Consider the following 19,985-nt stretch of genomic DNA (forward strand, 5'->3'; position numbering starts at 1 on the left):
ACTAAATGAATCCATAAATGAGTGAATATCTCTAGACCAGTATCCAGAGGATTAATTAGCAAGACAACAGACCAGTGATTACATGTGTAGGTTTCTGATTTGATTCTAACAATGGAACATAAAACTTATCTACCATGATACTGTATCAAAAGATAAAGAAAATCCCAGTAAAAGTCAAAAAATTTTTTATCTGCTGTCACAATAGGCTGGGAGGCAGAGCGGTTAAGGAGCTGGTTATTTGGCTCTTCAGCGAAATCCACAAGGTAACAGCTTCTTTCTGTTTGTGCCCTATGCCATCTTCAACATGCTGCCTGGTCCTTTGGCTAGCTCCTCTCAAAATTATAGGATAGATTCAGAAGATCCAGTGTCACCTCCTCACCCAGCTTCAACCAGAGACAATAAGCAACTGAACTTTCCTTTGCATCTATTCTAAGGATCAAAAAAATCTTTCTCTCAAGCGCTATCAACTGAAGTATCCTCAGTGGCCAGAATTACATTGCACGTCTCATTCTGAAGCTAATCACCGTCAAGGTGGCTGGACTTACCACGACAAAATTTAGACTTATCAAGATTCACTCCCTGAGAACTGGAAAGGGCTCAGATTCTCCTACTGGCCACAGCCACCTGGTTACTAAACCAAATAAACTTACTGTGGCAAGGAAGAAGTAAAGGAAATGGCTGTTGAATAAATTGCTACAAGAGTTCCAGATTCAGGCAAGAAAAAGTCTAGATAGCCCTCTTTTGGCATAGGCATCTAAATGCCAAGTAGATTCCCCAAACTTTCCTTCACCATTCTAAAGGTCAGCAGCCATGTTTGTGGCAGATAGCTTATTTTTTCTGGCATTAATTTTGTCCTCAACAGAACTAGGAATCTGTGACTCCCACTACTCTAGGCTACTCTCCTTTTAAAAAAATCAGATTCCAACATTCCTGGGGCTTCATATCTCTGTTTAAGACCCAGTCCTGGATTCCGACTCATCATATATTTTGATGGGTAAAAATAAGCCTTAACTTACCAAAACAAATCTGGGTGATCCAGGAAACCTGTTGCAATGGACTGAATGTTTATATCACCCCATAATTTATATGCTGAAATCCTAACCCACAAAGTGATGGTATTAGGTATTAGGCAGAGCCTTAATGGATGAAATTAGTATCCTTATAAAAGAAACCCCAGAGAGATCCTCCCCCTCTCTCCTCTCCCATGTGAGGTTACATTAAAAAGACAGCTGTCTGGGGCTTCCCTGGTGGCGCAGTGGTTGGGAATCCGCCTGCCAATGCAGGGGACACGGGTTGAGCCCTGGTCCAGGAAGATCTCACATGCCGCGGGGCAACTGGGCCCGTGAGCCACAACTACTGAGCCTGCGCATCTGGAGCCTGTGCTCCACAACAAGAGAGGCCGCGACAGTGAGAAGCCCGCGCACCGCGATGAAGAGTGGCCCCTGCTCACCACAACTAGGGAAGGCCCTCGCGCAGAAACGAAGACCCAACACAGCCAAAAATAAATAAATAAATTTAACAAAAAAAAGGCAGCTGTCTAAAGAAGCAGGCTCTCACCAGACACCGAATCTGCCAAAGCCTTGATCTTGGACTTCCCAGCCACCAGCAAAGTGAGAAATAAATTTCTGTTGCTTATAAGTTACCCAGCCTGTGGTATTTTGTTACAGCAGCCAGAATGGACTAATACATCTGTCTTTCTGGAAATTTACTGAATTCTAAACTACCTCCACAGAGAAGGGTTTGGGGGGAGTATATGGAGAGTCAATCCTGTGTGACCTACTTGCTACTACTGGTATAAATAGCACTGTTCTTTATGCAGACCACTCCCTCTGAAAGATCATTCTTGCCCTTTATTTTTGAGATCTTATATCTTCACCTTTGAGTACATTATAAGTCCCCAGTTAACTCCAAAGTTTGAAGAACCTGAACCAAAGTTTCAAGTCTGCCCTTCTCATTTAGCAGCAGGTACACCAATAACAGCAGCTGAAAACATGGATTGTGAATGATCCCCAAAGATACACAGTAGGACTTTCACTTCTTCAGATCTAACTGAATTTGGATTTCTAGGTGTGTTTCCTGCCTTGATGGTTCATGATGAGTTATAACACAAGAGGGAAAAAAAATTTCTATACCACTCTTCAGATTACATTAGATAATCTAGAGAAAGAGTGGATTAAGAAACCTATACCAAAAATACAAAATAAGAATAATGAAAGTAGCAGGGAGAGAGCAAAAAGTGTGCGTGTGCTCAGACTCTCATAGGCTGTATTAAATGTGGCTGCAGCTTGCAGAGATGCCTGTGGGATAAGTAAATGTGCTGTCAGTCCCAATTACCTCGCTGGGCCTTGTTTTTTGTTACTTCAGGCCCTCTGCTATCTGGCACTGGAGCCCTGCATCAGCCAAGCTCCTAGCCAGCCAAAGAAGACTGAGAGGCAGGCCTTGCAGTTGAGCCTGGGAACTGTCACTCTGTGTCACTCAGTTCACTGTCACTTTTGACAGGATATGCCTTTCCAACAGGCTGTCAGTTTGATTCCTGACTTGCCAAAGTAGCTGTGTGCACAGAGGTGTTTAAAAAACCACAGAAGAGCACCTGATCTAGTCCAACAAGTGATGACAAAAAACAGCCATTGCTTTAGAAAAAAAAAAAAAAGAGAAAGAGAAGTATAGCAACAATTAATTGGCAAAATTAATTAACTCACTTTGTGACCAACACCTGTTATGCAAAAAAAGGAAAAAAAAAATCAGTCACCGTGCAAACTCACAAATTAACACTGCAAATGATCCATGCAGAAATGAACTTGAAATTAATTCTACTGGCTGAGTTAATGTGTTGAAAAAGCACACTGAGTTGGTAGGTTCCTTTGGCTTCCATTACATTAAACAATATTGAGGAAAAAAAAAAAGCTATGATTGGTACAACTCATCCTGTGAGCTGCAAAGCCAAGAATGTTTTGCTGCCCATGGCACTTTTCCCAGGGTTAATATCCTTCTTACTTCAATTAGAGAGACATCTAAAAGATCAACTCATGGATTAGCACCTGAGCATATTATTTTTTACTGTTTTAATGTCAGGGACAGGGATCAAAGAATTTACTTCACTCTAACTATGAAGTTTTTTTTAAAACTCTAGGAGGAAAGAGAAAAATTCCCCACAGGGCGGTGATGGATGTGTGGCTACAAATTCAACATAGTTTGATATCACCATTGCTTTATTTTGCTGCCCCCCATACCAAAGGAGTTATTTCTCCAGTCTCCTCTCCCAAAATGGACATCAGGACTCCCGCTCTTCAGCCCTAACGAATTCTCCATCCTACAACATGGAGCAGTCTGAAAATGCAGAGACACATGTCCTCTCCCATAAGAAATGAACAGTAATCTGTGTGTTCCGTCTCGGATGTTGGCTTCAAATTATCAGGAAAGGAAGAGTAAGGCTGGAGACTATGCAGACTCAAGAGTCTCCAGACGAAACTGTCTGACTGCCAGAATTATTGCACCCAGAAACCAACAACCTGATTTGAGATTTGTAGTCTGTTTTGGCTTCTTGTAGTGGCTACCATTACAACTATTTGTATCCTTTCTATGTGACTTTGGGCTAATTATATTTAACCTTTCTCTGACTGTTTCCTCATCTATAAAATGAGGACAAGTAATAATACCTACATCAAAGGACTGTTGTAAAGATTAAATGAGTTAATTTTCACAAGGCAGTTATAACAGAGCCTGGTAAGCACTATGTGAATATTAGCTCTTATTCTTAATCTAACAACATATAACTAGCTTAATTTTCTATTTCTTTAATTATTATTTACTTCCTGTTGTAAATGATGAAGAAAATCCTATCATTCTATTTCCTTGCAGCCGCCCTCTTTTCCCTTTGATCTTAGTTATTACATTCTTTACACCTTTAAATAAGACACTTCTATAGCACTAGGTAATATATTTACATCTATTAGTTGATTTATCAGCTTTAAACAATACATATTGACTCTGATACAAAAGAAACTCAGAAAATATGTATGGGATAATTTCAGACTCACTGGGCCCACTGTGAGGTGGACACTCCATTTATCACCCAATGTCCATATGGTCCAACTTTGAGAAGGGTACCACAGTGGCATTCTGGGTCCTTTGGAGAACAGTATTACCTCGGAGCTGATATACAATAATCTCTTAACGATTTGTGTATCTCTATTTATCATATGCATATTTATCCTGTTAAAGATGGGAGAGTTTTTGATGGAAGGCTGAGAGAGAAGATTCTCACAATTGATACTTATTCCAGGTATCTATGGCTGTGTAACAAACAACCCCTAAACTAAGAAGTTTAAAAGAACACATAATTATTATTGCTCACATTTCTATAATTGAATGGGCTCCAATGGATAGTTCTTGCTTAGAGTCTACCATGCTTTGTAGTCAGATAGAGCTAGGGCTGGAGTCATCTAAAAGCTTGACTGGGTTGGACATCCAAGATGGCTTTTCATTCACAGGCCTGGCACCTTGGTACTCCTTGGTCTTCCTCTCTCTTTCTGTTTTTTAGTTTTCATAGTATGGTGGTCTTAGGATAGTCACATTTCTCACCCCTTCACTAGCTTCCAAGAAGCCAGAAAGAAGCTGCTAGGCTAGTTAAAAGGTATACCTAGAACTGGCACAAGGACACTTCTAGCATATTCTATTGGTTAAAGCATTCACAGAGCCCACCCAGGTTCAAGGGAACCAAGAAATAAACTCCATTTCTTGATGGGGGAGCGTCCCCTAGATGGGGGAGGTCACACTGCAGAGGGTATGTGGATTGGGAGATCTGCCACCCTGAGATGTTTGTAGTATGAAGCCCCTCCTTCACTCTAAGGGCTCTGGGTTTGTGAACTTCCTCAGTAATGTGAATGGACAGCAGCTATGACTCTTTTGGAGGCTTAAGTCAAGCCTCTGTTCACCATATCTAAAGAGGTTTTTTAATCCTACAAAGAGGTTCTTAGAGGATTGCCATATCTAAGAATAAAAAATACAGACAATCCTTTGGCAAAATTAATTAAGAATAAAAGAAAAAAGACATATCAACGTTAGGAATAAAAAGGGAAGAAAAGGATGGTAAAGCTTTTTCAAATCAAAAAGGGGATGCTATGAAAAATTTCCTGCCAATAAATTGGAAAACTGAGACAAAATAGCAAATTAACTAGAAAACTATATAACTTACCATGGTAAACTCAATAATAAATAGAAAAACTTAATAACTTTATAACCATTTAACAAATAGAATCAGTAATTTAAAATTTCCACTATTAACTCCCCCAAAACCTTACCCTAACAGTTTTATAGGCAAGTTCTACCACAACTTAAAGGGACATATAATTTTAACATTACGCACACTGTTCTGAAGAAATTTTTTAAAAATAACGAAGTTCCAACTCATTTTATAAAGCTAAAAACCTTGATATCAACAATGTATAAGATAATTCATAGAAGGAAAATCATAGACAAATCTTATTTTTAATACAGATGTAAAAACCCTAAATGGAATGTTAGAAAACAATATCAACAATGTCATGACAAGTAATATATCATGACTAAATATTGTTCTAGGAATACATAGATTATTAAAATTTAGAAATTGTACTAATATAATTTCCACATTAAGAGATTAAAGGAGAAAAACCATATAATCCTCTCAAACGGCACAGAGAAGCATTCAGTAAAATCTAACCAATCTCTTAACAAGCTAAAAACAGAGGAAGCTTCCTCAATCTAAGGAGTACTTACTGCAAGCCAGCAACAAACACACACTTAATAAGGCATTCTCTTTAAAATTAGGAAACAGACAACTATTATCTCTGTCACCACCCCTCCTCCATATTGAACTAGGTGCCTTGGTCTAGTAAGAGAAGAAAGAAAAGAGAGACAGAGACAGAGAGGGAGAAAGGGAGGGAGGGAGGGAGGGAGGAAGGAAGGAAGGAAGGAAGGAAGGGAGGGAGGGAGGGAGGGAGGGGAGGGGAGGGGAGGGGAGGGGAGGGGATGGAGAAGGAAAGAGAAGAAAATATGTAAAATTGAAACAGAAGGAAAAAACTGTCACTATTCACAGAAAATATAACTGCCAGCATAGAAAAAACACAGATAACTAGAATTAATAACAAAGTTTAGCAAAGCAATGAGATGGCTATAAGATCAATATATAAATTTTTCTATAATTATATAGAATCTAAAAAGTACATTATTTATAACCTAGTAATTCAACTTCTATGTAACTCCCCTAAAGAAACTCTCACAGATATGCATAAGGGATACATAAAGGATTTTCAAAGTTCTATCAGTAGGGGAATCAACTGTGACATTCATATAATAGAATACTATACAGCAGTTACAATAAATGAACTAGGGTCATATGTATCAACACGGATAAATCTAAAAACACAGTGTTGCATAAAAAAGCAAGTTAGAAAAGAGTAGGGGTATGACCTTGAGCAAGTTAATTAACCTCTCTGTAACTCAGTGTCCTTGTTTATAAAATGAGGATGATAATAATAGCACCCACCTTCTACAGTTAGTTCGTGTACTATGCCTCAGGACAGTGCCTGAAAGACAGTAAGTACTTCATAAGTGTTCACCATGATGCGTCTGCTGCTGCTAAGACATATACCTTTTAAATGTAAAAACAATTTTATATATTGTTTATGGATGATAATAGCAAAATTACAAAATGGAGATGTCACAATAATAGTTAAGTCTGGAAAAAGGAGGGAGAAGAACGAAGTGGAGTATCTCTATCCATATCTATAATATATGTATTTATCAGTAAGAGATATCTGAAGTAAATATAGCAAAAAGGTAACATATTTAAATCTAGGTGGTAGGTGTGTGTGTGGCTTTGTTATATCATTTTCTATATTTGTGTATGTTTGAAATATTTCATAAAAAATTTCAAAGAAAAGGATTGGAACGAGATGTTTCAAGATGTTAATAGCAACACATTTGGGTTTATGAATGTGAATGTTCTTTGTTTTCTTGAATAGAGTTTTCTGAATTTTCCAAATTTTCTACAATGAGAATGTATTTCTTTTATAATTAGACAAAAATAATATTTTAAAGCACAGATAAAATCCTTTTAATATTGAAGTCACCAGAGATTTGCTTCATCTAAATTAATCTTCATTTAGATTCCTCTAATCCAAACCAAATCTCTCTATATTAAAAATTGCATAACTTTGATTGTAGAGCATTTGATTTATTATACCAAAATTTATATTTACAAAATATAAATAAGCATCCTTTTCTAATTCACAAATAATTTATGAATTTTTTCACCATCTTTATTGTAATAAAATGTCATTCCCTATAAATTTCACATTCCTGATACAGTGGGGGAAAGGGTACCACGGATCTCTGGATATATTCCTTAGAAAACCCACAAAATGACACCATCACAGACCTTCTCTAATCTCCCCTATTTGATGTTTCATATCTAAAAGTACATCTAATCTGAAAACAGAACTGATCTTCAGAGACCTTGTAATTTATCTTTTACCATGATTACAATTTCTAATCTAACCAGCAGCAGTTCAAACTGAACTCTGATCCAAATGATCAATAGCTGTGCACGACCCATTAGATGTGCGAATATTAAATCGTTTTTGGATAAGGGCTGTCCAAATGAAAAGCATATAATTACCATCTATTAACATATATTGAAGCAAATAACACAAAAATGCAAAATGTGTCACATACAGACTATCAGAATTCCAGTGACTATGATGCTAAGGTTAGATCTTATATTTTACATATGGATTTGTATCAAATTATGATTTATGTCTTTAACTGTTTATTATTAAAAATGCTGGCCTTAAGCCACAAAATGGGTAAATCTGTGAATAAAACACATTTAATTTCTGATTCCATTTTTTTGTGTGTGTGTCTCTGCTTTCTTAACATAAAATTTCCCTACTTACTTGTAGGAAGTAGCCATGGATAATTAAATCAGTTTGATAAGAAAATAATTCCAAATATCTAGCTTACTTTTCATGTTTTCCCTTGCAAACAAAAAGCCTATATAGTTATAGAAGCATAAAATTGTATAAAGAATAGAACTTATAGAAAAATGAGTCCGATCTCCTACCTTGAGTATCTTAGAGAACAGCAATAAAGTTCTCTAAACATCCCATGGTAGCTCCTTCCAATATTTAACAATGCAGTCTTTGGAAACTTTTCTTTATGAAAACCTAAATCCTTGGTGTCCTAAGGTAAACCTAGACAAGTAACATTTTATGGCATATTTCCCAGTCTCCCTTGCAGTTAGCTGAAGGTTTTGTGACTGTATCCAGGACAGTAGGATATAAGAAAGATGATGTAATCTACTTCCAGATTTGTCCTTCAAAACATTTCATGTGAAGATGGATGTTAGCTGAACCTATTGTGGTCATCATTTCACAATATATGTAAATCAAATCATCATGCTGTATGCCTTAAAATTATATAGTGATGTAGGTCAATTATTTTTCAATAACACTGGAAAAAAAATCTCAGGCATCTCCTCATTGCTGTGGTAAGGCTACATGTTCCAAATGCCATAGCTGTAAGAGGCAGGAGTATCACCCAGGGCCAAAAATAAATTTATAGTGAGCCTCTGCGGCTTCTGGGTTTGCTTAAGACTACATCATAGGCCAGCCTATTCAGGTTCAGACACTTACTGAAGGTCTTTTCAGATTCGAGCATAATGAGACAAAACTTGCAGCATTCATTCCCATTTCCAACCCCTCCCACTACCATCCCCTGGCCCTTCTTTTCATTCAACGGTGCTGTAATTCAGGATTGGCATCCTGTCCTCGTGGTCCCTATATTTTTCTTTCTCCCCCCAGCCACTAGTCCTTCCTCCTTTGTTTCTTTGTTTTCTCCGAATCCTAAATTTTACCTCTGAAACCTCATTCTCTCTCTTGGGCCAGAAGTGTGTTGGACAAGCTGTTCTTAGCTGTCTGTGCATCTCAAGGTATGGAGGGGATAATTCCCTCTTCCTCTTCCTCTTCCCACCAGACCCTGGAGATACGATACGGAAGCCTTCTTGTGAGAAACACTATGCAACAGTCTTTAACCTGGGCAGGACCTGAAGGTCAGACCAGTTAGGCCTTCTGCTTCAGCAGATTTCAGCCTTGTTGGAAAGAGGAGTATGAAGCCCCCTTTTCTGGTCTTCTTGGGGCAGGGCTAAGACTTTACATCACTGCCTTTACTTCTCCTACAACTGCTTCACTGGTGAAGGTACTTCCAAGAAAGCCTATTCAAAATACACAGAAATCTAAATAACATCCACCTTCCAGTTCCTGTTTTAGTGCTTTAACTTCCTGAGTGATTGTTTGATGAGATTTCCCCATTGTCTTTGCATTAGGTTTCCTTTTTTTTTTAATCTTTTTACATAGGAACCATTTCAACAGACCTGCCATGTAGAACTAGTCTTTCAAGCAAGATAGAGATCAGCCTGACCTTTCTTACATCAATTAATCAATACTGTTTCACCACAGATTTACCTTTTAACCTTGGTGTTTCCACAGTGCAATATCAAAGCATGATTTGTGAGCTTGCTCCATTTTATATATGGTTAAGAACAACCCTCTGTCTGTGTGCTTTGATAAAGTGTCAGAGCATAATGCAGCACAAGAGGAAAAGGGGGCTTTTATTGTCTTCATCAAGAATGGCTTTGTAAATCTAAAATGGGAGCAGCAATACCAGCAAAGCCAGCTGATTGAAATTAACTACTGGCCTCTATTGGCAGATTCATGCTGCTGGAAAGGCCATTGTCAGGGAATGCTCTCAAGGGTGGAATCTTTTGATCTGCATTTCAGATAAGAATATGTGTCTGTTGCCAGTATCAATACCCCATCACTGAAGCTTATCCCCAGGAGAAACAAGAAGGGTTTGCTCCACTATGTTCTGAACCTACAATTGCCACTATCCTTACTGCTTTAACCTGTTTCATAGGTGAAGAATTTAGAGAGGGCAAAGACCGTGAAGTATCTCAGAATACGATCAAGTCCTTTCACTGAATTCACTTCATGGCAGAGAACACTACTGTTGTGTCCTCTGTGAGGTCTCTGTGGACAGAAAGATTTCCCCACCAGACCACAATGTGCTTAAGAGCCTATCTCATAAAAGAACTGTAGAATCTCTTTTTGCACATCATCCATCCCTTTTGCTTTACACAGAAGAAACTGAGCCCCAGAAAATGACATGTTTTAACCCAGATTCCCCAGATATTTAGTGGTAGACTCAGACCTTAGAAACCAGCACAGTTTCTTCCCCAAATGTCAAGCTGTCACATTAGTTCTTAAAGCATTTAAATGTGTGATGATATTTGCAAACTTACCATTTCCCCAGAAGCCAATAATAAAACTTCGTGTGGAGGCTGCACTTTTCCTCGGGGCTTCTCAGCAGTGCTCGGTTTTCACCTGGCCATCTAGACGTACCACCTTAAATCAGAAGAAAATTCATATTACAGTCCTGCCATTTACCAGTGATATCTGGCAAGATATTTAACCTCTCTGTGTCTTACTGATCTCTTGGACAAATAAAATATCTCACAGGGCTATCTGGAGGGTTGAAAGAATTAATACCTACTAAGCACTAAAAACAGTATCTAGCACATAACAAGCACAATATAAGTGTTAGCTCATATTATTCCTTCCATTCCTTTCTCAGATTATTCAGTGAATCTGGGGTATCACTCCACAGTTTTGTGATATTTTGTTCCTTCATAAATTCTAAGTGTTTTATAATTCTTGATTCCTTCACAGTGAATATACTGTAGAGTTCCTCTAGCTCATTTTGAACACAAACATGGGGCATTTGGAAAAGGTGCCTTTTTATATACATTGGAAAAAAAACCCAAAAAACACCAACATCTATCATTGCACTCACATTTTGATTCTTTTTGAGTAATTCACAGACTTAAGTTATCTCATTCCCAGGAAATGGAACCAAAGGTTGCTGACTGAAATTTCACTGTGCTTTCAACCTTTGAAGTATGAGAAGCACCATGGAATGCCAAGATCAAGTACTCTGTGGTCAGTGCACAAAGTAAACTTTATTATGGATTTTATAATGTTCCCAATGGAGACGCAATCATTAAGTTTCCTTTTAATAACAGAGCAGTACTTTTCTCTTGAACCTGGTTTGACCAATCATTAAATGTGTCTGGTCAAGGAATGCGCTTGGATAATATGAGATCCCAGGCTATAATCAAACAAAGAGTTGACTATCTTTGTTTCCTTAGATTTAGCTAAATGAAACTTCCTATTCTAAGGAAGCCTCTTTAAATGAGATGTGCTTCTTAATAAATAAAGTGCTGCTGATTCAACTATAAATTAATTTTTGGTATGAAATTTGAAATTACATGATGGTTTAAATAATATGGAGGAAGGGTAAAATTAAGTGGAAAAATCATGTTTAGCAAAACATAGCTTAGACTTGCTCAGTTTCCAAATTGAGGTTAATTGTTTAAGGACCCTAAAGACATTATCTTCTTAGTGGTAGTTGGCCATTATTTTTCAGCACCTAGTAAGATGCGTGTGAGTGTGTGTGTGTACGTGTGTGTGTGTAAATGGTGTAACCCAACTGCACAGCATAAATAATCATTTGGCAAACTGATGTAGAGTATATGGAAAGACAATACTACTCCAGTGTTTTCTTTGTGGGGCAATATAAGAATTTTGTTTAAAACAAAGCAGTAGCTATGTATTGTTTAGTAAGTTTTCTCTTTCTTTTTTTTGAATGGGGACACACATTCATGAAGGGTCAGACTATCAATTTTGTTCAGTATTCCCCAAAACAAAACTGTCAAGCATATTTTGCATAGTTTTCCCTTTTTCCCACTGAGGCCTGAGGAGACATCGGCATTATACCCCTGGCCACTCTGGCACTGACCACAGAGGGACAAAGACTGAAGGAGACTGAAGTCCCACCTGGTCACAAAAGTCAGGTGATGTCAAGGCTTACCTTCCATAACCTTCTCCTTTCCTCTCATTTGAGATTCTTCCTAGTGGAGGGTTTGTCATTTTCAGGAGGAGATTACTTTAGCAAATGAGCTCTAAGAACAATGAGCTTGAGGTTTAAAATAAAATTCAAGGATGTTCTTAATAAGGTTGTATACTGTTAATCCATGGTTTTCTGCCAAGTAGTGTCTCAAATGCCTCTTTAGGGATTTATTCTACTTTAGAAAGATGTCAGATATAAATATTTAAGTATATAGAGATTTTGTCTTTGACCTAATGAATTTACATTTTGTTTAGATAGTAGTCTTAGAAATGTGATTATTATAGAATGGATAGACACTGGAATGCAAAGAAAAGCAATAAAGTCACATTATTTTTTTGCCTAATGGAGTTCTCAAAGATTAAAAGGCCTGATAACCATTAGTGTGGGTGTGTAAAATGGTCATTCTCATACATTGCTAGGAGGAGTATAATTTGATCCTTTCTTTAAGGGAAGGAATTTGGCAATATACATTAAGAGCCAGAGAGAAGAGCCAGAGAAGCCAACCCGTAAGTCCCACTTCTAGGGAATTATCCTAAGGATATAATTGGCCAATAGCACAAAAATGTATATGCAAGAGTCTACAGCTTATAAAAGTAGAAAACCGGAAAAAAAAAAAGTATCCAATAACAAGGATTATTTAAACAGGTACCTTTATACGATGGAATGCTATGTAGCTGATAGACATGATTACGTAGACGTACATTTACCAATTTGGAAAGATAGTTCTGAATGATCATTAAGTAAAAACAGCCCATTATAAATCAAACTCTAATATGATACTGCTATAAGAGGGAAAAATATTATATGGATAGGTATGAATTGAAGACACGCACTAAAATGTTATCTATGATTGTCTTTGGATATTGAGTATTTATTTTTTATTTATATTTCCTAATGTCTCTACAATTAGTATGCATTACTTGAGTATAAAAAAATAAAGAATGGGATATATTTTTGAAGGGAATTAATGGTGTTTGGAGATATAATGATGTCATCATATTTATTTCAACTTACTGGAATGAAAATATTGTTTCATTCCATGTAATTTGCGTGTTATCATGAGGAACATTGTTTTTTTAAAGACTCTACTTGGAGAAATCAGAACTACAGAGAGAAGGAAAGGGAATGGAGAGGAGAGGAGAGAGAGAGGGGGAGGGAATGATTGAATTTAATGCAATGGTGCTTTTGCAGGCTTGAAACTGTCAGATCTAAGTTGAACTCCTGGCTATTACCCTTAGGTTTGTTTAAACTTGTAAAAACCACTTTAGTCCCTTAAGTTTCAAGATTTTAATCTGTAAATTGAGAGTCAATAATATTCACAGGACTATTATGAGGATTAAGTAAGAGGTATAAATCAAAGTGTCTTGCTCAAAAAGGGTTTGTGATAAATACCTAGAGTGAGTGGGTAATATATACTGGACACAGAGTTACGTACTTTATGTACATTATTACATTTGTAATAATATGTCACAACAACCCTAACACATGGGCATTTTATCTCCATTTTGCAGATGAGGAAATAGAGTTGTAGGGAATTTAAGAAACTTGCCCAAAGCCAGAGAGCTGGAAAGAGAGATGGGGATTGGCATGAAACTGCCCAAAATGGAAGCTCCATATTAGATAGTAACAAACCAGGTCCTCAGTCCCTCCATCCATCCTCCTCTCCCTCCCCTACTCCTGCACGCCCTCTCTCCAAAAAAGAGAAAAGCAGATCACTTAAACTCAAATTTGTATCCTTAAAAAGGCTGAGTTGTTCAAATTTTTCATAAAACTCATTTCATTCTACAAGCTAGTCTTGAAAACATTCAAGTCCAGAGGAAAGATAGCTGAAAGACAATACATGCTGTTTCTTATATATTCTGTATAAACTTCCCTTTCTGAAGTTAATTTTTTATGTTTTATTTTTCATTGCAAATTTAATCTGATCCTGATACCCAAATACCTACTGTATTTCCCTACAAATATTCTCTAATACAGTCCCAAAGGATAACTTTCTGGGTTTTTTTGTGTCGTTTTCTTTTTCAACTCAGCCTGTGCTTTTTCACACTGGAATACTTTTTTTTATCTCCAGTCTGTTCAAAAATAAAGCTACTTCTAGAATATAGAAATCTTAACCCCAAAATAACATGAATTAAAATAAAAGATTTGATTCAGACCCAAATATTCTGTATGTAGTCTATCATTTTTTTATTTTCATTATAAACTGTATGTAAATAAGTATATGCATAATCATGATTCAGAGCTTCAGAAGGGTTGTTATGTATCAGACAAATGGCCAAGCACAATCACAGCTAGCATGTACCATGAAATACGGCTGTGACATTACTGTGGTAGTACATTAAGATCAAAGTCATTGCATAAGACCTATAAGAATTCATCAGTCAACATGATGCTATCAAACAGTTCCCAGACCACAAGCCCCGCCATCACATGAACCACGGCAATATGCATTATCATAAAAAGGAGCAATTAAAATCCTTTTAGAACACTCTGTATTAGGTTGCTTCTGATAGCCAGGCTTCTGGAGAAATATGTTCTATTCTTCTGCTACTTTACTCACATTCTTTATGTTATCTATAAACCCCATCCTAAAGTCCCTTACAATTTCCGCATATTGAAATTATACTCATCATCTTTGCACATGGCATTTCTTTCATGGAACCTGTCCTGTTGCCTTGTGAAAGAGATTTCTTCCTCCTCTGCACCCATGTAGCAACTTATCTCTTAGGTCACTTGCACTGTACTTGCCCTATAGGACTACAATCCCTTAGAGGGAAATTTGGGGACTTCTGAAAAGTAATACCATAGCATGGACCATATATGACACAGCACATCCAGCAAGCAGTGAAGTGCTCAGTGGGTCACAAATGACCTTGTTAATAATGCAATCATCTTCATTGTACCCTTAGAAGAAGAAAGAAATCTGTACACAAATAAAGGGAAAAGCCTTCTTTACCCCCAAAGCCAGAATCTCCTGCGTGAGGAGAAAAGGCTTCTTCAATATGCTCAGAGGCCTGGTATTCAGAGTCAATCATTTCTTCCACACTAATCACTTGAGAAGGGATTATATGAGTTGAGCACGAGGGGGCCGTGAATACCCTCAGATCATACAACCTCATACAACAAAATAAGCATGAGGCAAAGAGCTCTGTAAGTACCTAGATTAAGTCTCCCAACAATTGGCAAATTACTAATAACAGGCCTTTTGTTCCTTTTGCAAGCGGTCAAAATAATGAATAATAGAGTGTTATGCCAAGTCGACTAATAGCCAGTTCACGTGAGATCATTTAAAACAGGAGAAAATGATGCTTGAAAAGGTCCCTGATGAGATTTTGCTTTTTCCTAAGAGACTCTAGATAGCATTCTGCGGCAGCATTTTAAAAACCACTTTCCAAAATTGGGCACCCTCATTTTCATGCATTATATTTGTACTCTCCACTTAGGTTGCTTTGAAATAGAATGACACCCAGTTGTGTTTTTTTACGTTAAATGCACCTTCTCTCACATTTGATCTCTCCCTTTGTGATAGTCATTTTATTTCACAGCAACCACATTTCTTTGTCTGTATTTCACTGACTGTAGTTTTCAAATTATGCAGAGACGGCCATTTTGGCTGTTATGGACAGAGAGAAACTGAAGTTTGCCTGCCAGGTCCAGCATCACTCAGCTAGCACCAAAGTAAGTAAATCAGCACAGGGGCTTTGAGTTGGGTCATTTCCATCCAGGGCAAAAGAGACACACTGGAGAGTAAAGCCTGCTGTTGTTTTTATTTATATTCTGGCCATTGTTGTTTGTTTTTAATTGAGTGAGACTATATTGCAGACAAAAGGTTAATTTTGCCAGACCTAAAAGGAGTGAGGTCATTCTGTGAGCCCTTGGGTATAATGTTACCTCTAGACAGAAAATGGTGGCGCCTAAGGGTCAACTTCAGAGGCCTAGAACTAGACAGGAATTGGTATATAAACACTGCACTCTGAGGAAACATATGTATGACTAACGCAACCAATTCACAGTAATATTGTGGGGCTATCTTGAGGTTTCAAACTCCTCAGTAACCAGCTTCATCCCGGGCCACAAAATATCCTAGGCCTATTTCATTGGCTTATGCGGAGCAAGAATTCATAGGAATGAGGGAAAAATATATATTAAAGTCCTGTGTATATTTTAATCCATTCAAATATGTTATATTAATACATTAAATATAAATATCAAATGTATTACTATAATGCTACAGTACTTTATATTCATAAATATGATAATGTCCATATATTTAGTAAACAAATATGGATGCAAATGGTTGGGATTATGTTGATATGCAAATAATCAGAACTTACTTTATCATTTTTACCATAACTCATTCAAGAATGTGAACTACTTTGGCATTCCTCACCAACTTATGTCACCTAGTAACAAAAATCCAACAACATTTAAAAAAAACTCAAAGTAAGCAAACTAAGGTTATTAATATATGTGGACAATTCATCTACTTGCTTTAGCAGGCTCTGAGGGAGTTGCTATGTTCTATAACATAGTACAGCAGTTCACTCTTAAGTAATCAAGAAAAGTTTAAATTATCCACTTTATTTAAACACATATAAGATGTCAAAAAAGTGTATAATACAACTTATGACCAGTTCTATGAAATTATTAAAGCAAAACACAGCAAGGGACCAGTTTCACCTGGAAAACCCATTAATGTAGAAAACCTCATTCTTCAATGATGTGTCATCATACTTACGTTGTCTTACATATTTAAGATGTCAGGGAAATTCTGAAATGCTATGGGAAATAATTAGCCTAAGACATTCTTAAGGAGAAATGGGGTTTCAGGTTCTCAAATTAGGAAAGTGAAATCCTAAGAGTCCCCTTCAGGTGGATGTGAAGAGGGCATCTGAGTGTCATTCACAGGCCTCTGAACTGCTACAGTCACCCCATCTTCCCTTTGGGAGACAGGCACCTGGGAGAGCACTGAAGCGTGAGCCCTCCATTCTTGGTCAGGAGTTGGGGATGGTTATCCCCCTTGTAACCAAAACAGTGCTCCCCATCAGTGCCACCCAGAGCTCCAGTCATCCATCATCACTGCAGTGGCCCTCCGGACCAGAGAAATCAGCAGGAAGAAAACCAGAGCCCTGAGAGCACGTCCTGCTTTCTCCACTAGTTATTGCGGGAAAGAGGCAATTCCAGAGTTAATTTAATTCATCCAGTTATTAGAAAATGGATCTCATGCTATTCCCAAGTGGGAAGCAGAAAAAGAGAGAAACTAACAATGATCTATTAAGTGTATACTGTACCATAATGACATTTATAATAATGGTTTTGACTGTTCCCAGGGACTTTACATGGTTCTTTAAACTCATCCTCTAATTTAATCTTTAAAATAACCTTCCAAGGTAGGTATTATTGTGTCTTCCTGACATAGAAGAAAACTCAAAGAGGTTAAACATTTTTGCCAAGGATCACAAAGCTAGTAAGCTGAAAAATTAGGATTCAAACCAGCTCCATCTGACTGCAAAAGTCAGTAATGGTGAGATTACTCAGTCAGTGGAGACGTGGAGATGTGGATCTCTAGTTTCCGGATCTCTGTGTTGCTCTCTTTCTTTAACACTTCAGTACCAGCACACTAGCTCCAGTTTCTACATAGCAGGCCTAGTAGTCCGAGAACACCAGAATGGGAAGAACTCCCAAAGAGAAACAAGGGTTCTTAGGCTTCGAGGGAGCCACAGTCCCCGTGGAGAATCTGATGAGTATTACGGTCTCTCGCCTCAGAAAGACATGTGCACCTCAATTCTTGTTATTCACTGGAGTTACGTTCTATACTGTCACCAGGAACACTGAATTAGCAAATACTAAACCATCACTAGGGGAAACGCAGGGTTAGGTTCCTGTGAGCGTCTGGACACAACATTTTCATCAACCAATCCATACATAACTTTCTTTTATGTGTGTTTCTGTTTAAAGACACCTTATTTAATATATACTGTTGATTCATTAACATTGAACCCACAGTCAGAGCACCATAACTCATGCCAGAATGAAGCTTATCTGGCACATATATTTTCTCCATAAGGCACAGCACAGCCTTCTCGCTCTTGGAAACACGAGACAACACTTTAGCAGTATCCTTGGGGGTCATTTCAAACAGGAAAATCACCCATAGAAAGCACAAAATTATGGAAAACATGGCACCAAACAGACTATGAAAAAGGCACGTTTACAGTCTGAGCACTGAAACAGGAAGGTAAGGGTTGCCTTGATGGACCTCAGCTGGAAGTGTATGTTGGGCAACTTCAAATTTCTGTTGCTCTGTGCATGTCTGCTAACGACTACAGAAGCACTATGAGTATTGATTTGGAGGTTACAAAAAATTTTATTAAGTAGGCTAATTTTCATATACAGAATCCATGAATAATGAGGACTGACTGTGTGCATGTAGGATTTCATATAATTCCACAGGATATATGGACTGCACCAAGTACACACATCATCTTTTTATAAATGCCTGATCTAGAAAAACTCACTGTACACATCGGTCCCTGAATATGGGGAGAACACTTTAGCATGAAAACAAGGTATAGTTTTGGATAATAAAGAAAATGTCAACAAGATTCCATGAATACACATTAGTAAAATTGATTTGAAAGAATAAAATGAGCAAATAAATTAAACTTTATTCATATGAAAGTTCAGGGAATGTATGATGTTTGCTTGTTACTGTATTAACTTTAAAATCACAAGCATTATCTTCTGTTAAAATCTGCTCAATGCTTTAAAGGATACTTTTGTACTCTAAGAAAATGTCTACAAATAATACCCAGGTGTAACACTCTTACTTAGAAAAACTGAACTAGGTTGTGATTAATAGTTGGTTTTGGTGAGATGAGCAAGCAGAAGCAACTAAATGTCTCTAATCTTGGTCTCCCAAACAATGCATTATTATACCAGTCAGCGGCACTCTCAATCCAAACAAGCCACTGTAAGTTCCAGAAACCTGACCATGAGCATATACTGACAAAGGATCATGGAGAATACAAAGACGAAAGCACTAACCCCAGGAGTCTCCAATCTCCTCAGATATAGGAATAGAGTAAGAGAGAGTGCTAACATAGGTAAAACAATTAATTTGTCCTGGAACATATTTATCTTTTTCTGCCCCATTCCTCTTCTCTCCAGTGAAATGTTCAAATGTACACACACACACACGCACACACACTCACACACTCATGCACACTACTCATACAGCACTGGGAAGCTCTCTGTCACCAATTTTACCTTCTGAAATCCTATGTATCCTTGAGTCCTAGCTTCTTCAGTAAACCTCTTCTATCCCTTAGCAATGCATGATTTCTCCCTACTCTGACCATTTCAGTCTCTCCCTTATTGACCTTATTTTGTAAATATTTTTGTGCTTACCTTAAACAAACCAAATACAGAATGGCAAGACCAAGGACAGCGGGCAAATGCCTCATGCATCTTGATATATCCAAGAGGCCTGATATATCTCACTGCTATATCTTAATTGCTAGCAAAATGCCAACCACGGACAAGGTAATAAATATCTTTTGGATGAATGAAGGGACGAATAAACAAGAATGAGTCAACTCATAACTACCATAGTATGGTTATTTAGAAGGCATAAACATGGCCAATTATAAAGACCAGAAGTTCCAGTCTGGTATAATTTGGCTGCATTTACAGCATCCTAGACTTATGTTTATAATCAAATTTCAATTGATGTGAACCTGAATTCATTCATTCAACATGCATTCAGTAAATGTGTGCCGAGCACCTGGTCTGGGCAAGGCTCTGTGCTAGGAGTCAGGATACAGCAATGAACAAAACAGGTATCAGGGCCCCTGCTTCATTAAAATGTGGAGATGAACATAAAAACAGGCATCAACCAGTGAGTGTCAATGAATTCAAAGCCATGTTCTCTGGACTATTCAAGAAAACTTGGTTAAAATATCCAGGAAATAACTATC

The 19,985-nt window shown here is 37.5% G+C and overlaps 1 long non-coding RNA gene across 1 annotated transcript in view; it reads right to left on the reverse strand.

Moving 5' to 3' along the window:
- Positions 1-19,985, reverse strand: part of LOC132521833 (uncharacterized) — a 252,288-nt gene that overhangs the window by 150,960 nt on the left and 81,343 nt on the right. The window contains exon 3 of the long non-coding RNA XR_009540968.1: positions 10,340-10,442. This is a non-coding gene — a long non-coding RNA (uncharacterized LOC132521833). The remainder of the gene's footprint in view (positions 1-10,339; positions 10,443-19,985) is intronic.

This window comes from Lagenorhynchus albirostris, chromosome 6 (genome assembly GCF_949774975.1).
Source record: "Lagenorhynchus albirostris chromosome 6, mLagAlb1.1, whole genome shotgun sequence".
NCBI classification, from domain to species: domain Eukaryota; kingdom Metazoa; phylum Chordata; class Mammalia; order Artiodactyla; family Delphinidae; genus Lagenorhynchus; species Lagenorhynchus albirostris.